General features: G+C 55.1%; 1 non-coding gene across 1 annotated transcript in view; it reads right to left on the bottom strand.

Annotated features, from left to right (window-relative positions):
- Positions 1–755, bottom strand: part of LOC126432772 (small subunit ribosomal RNA) — a 1,909-nt gene extending 1,154 nt beyond the window's left edge. Inside the window, exon 1 of the ribosomal RNA XR_007578214.1 lies at positions 1–755. This exon is cut by the window's left edge and continues 1,154 nt beyond it. This is a non-coding gene — a ribosomal RNA (small subunit ribosomal RNA).
- Between the last annotated feature and the right edge of the window lie 284 nt (positions 756–1,039).

Below are 1,039 nucleotides of genomic sequence, written 5' to 3' on the forward strand. Positions count from 1 at the left end.
GAGGCGGTCGCACGCCTTCGGCTCGCCCCACCGGCAGGACGTCCCACGATACATGCCAGTTAAACACCGACGGGCGGTGAACCAACAGCGTGGGACACAAATCCAACTACGAGCTTTTTAACCGCAACAACTTTAATATACGCTATTGGAGCTGGAATTACCGCGGCTGCTGGCACCAGACTTGCCCTCCAATAGATACTCGTTAAAGGATTTAAAGTGTACTCATTCCGATTACGGGGCCTCGGATGAGTCCCGTATCGTTATTTTTCGTCACTACCTCCCCGTGCCGGGAGTGGGTAATTTGCGCGCCTGCTGCCTTCCTTGGATGTGGTAGCCGTTTCTCAGGCTCCCTCTCCGGAATCGAACCCTGATTCCCCGTTACCCGTTACAACCATGGTAGGCGCAGAACCTACCATCGACAGTTGATAAGGCAGACATTTGAAAGATGCGTCGCCGGTACGAGGACCGTGCGATCAGCCCAAAGTTATTCAGAGTCACCAAGGCAAACGGACCGGACGAGCCGACCGATTGGTTTTGATCTAATAAAAGCGTCCCTTCCATCTCTGGTCGGGACTCTGTTTGCATGTATTAGCTCTAGAATTACCACAGTTATCCAAGTAACGTGGGTACGATCTAAGGAACCATAACTGATTTAATGAGCCATTCGCGGTTTCACCTTAATGCGGCTTGTACTGAGACATGCATGGCTTAATCTTTGAGACAAGCATATGACTACTGGCAGGATCAACCAGGGAGCTGCGTCAACTAGAGCTGAGCAGCCGGCCGCCCGGGAGTGTGTCCCGGGGGCCCGCGCGAACACGCAAGCGTCCGCTCAATTATTCTGCAAACAGGAGGAGGCTGAGCTCCCCTGCACAACACACCTCGAAACCCTCTCAGGTCCCGGCGGCGCGCAGCGCCGTCCTAAGTACTTGGTCGGGTTCGAGAGAGGCGCAATCGCCCGGAGTTAGGCGAGTAGACGCTTTAGGTGCGACCACCCGTGCTCCCAACTGAGCTTGCCGCTGCCGACAGAGGCCCGGGA

The sequence above is a fragment of the Schistocerca serialis genome, unplaced genomic scaffold, assembly GCF_023864345.2.
Source record: "Schistocerca serialis cubense isolate TAMUIC-IGC-003099 unplaced genomic scaffold, iqSchSeri2.2 HiC_scaffold_1153, whole genome shotgun sequence".
Taxonomy (NCBI): Eukaryota; Metazoa; Arthropoda; class Insecta; order Orthoptera; family Acrididae; genus Schistocerca; species Schistocerca serialis.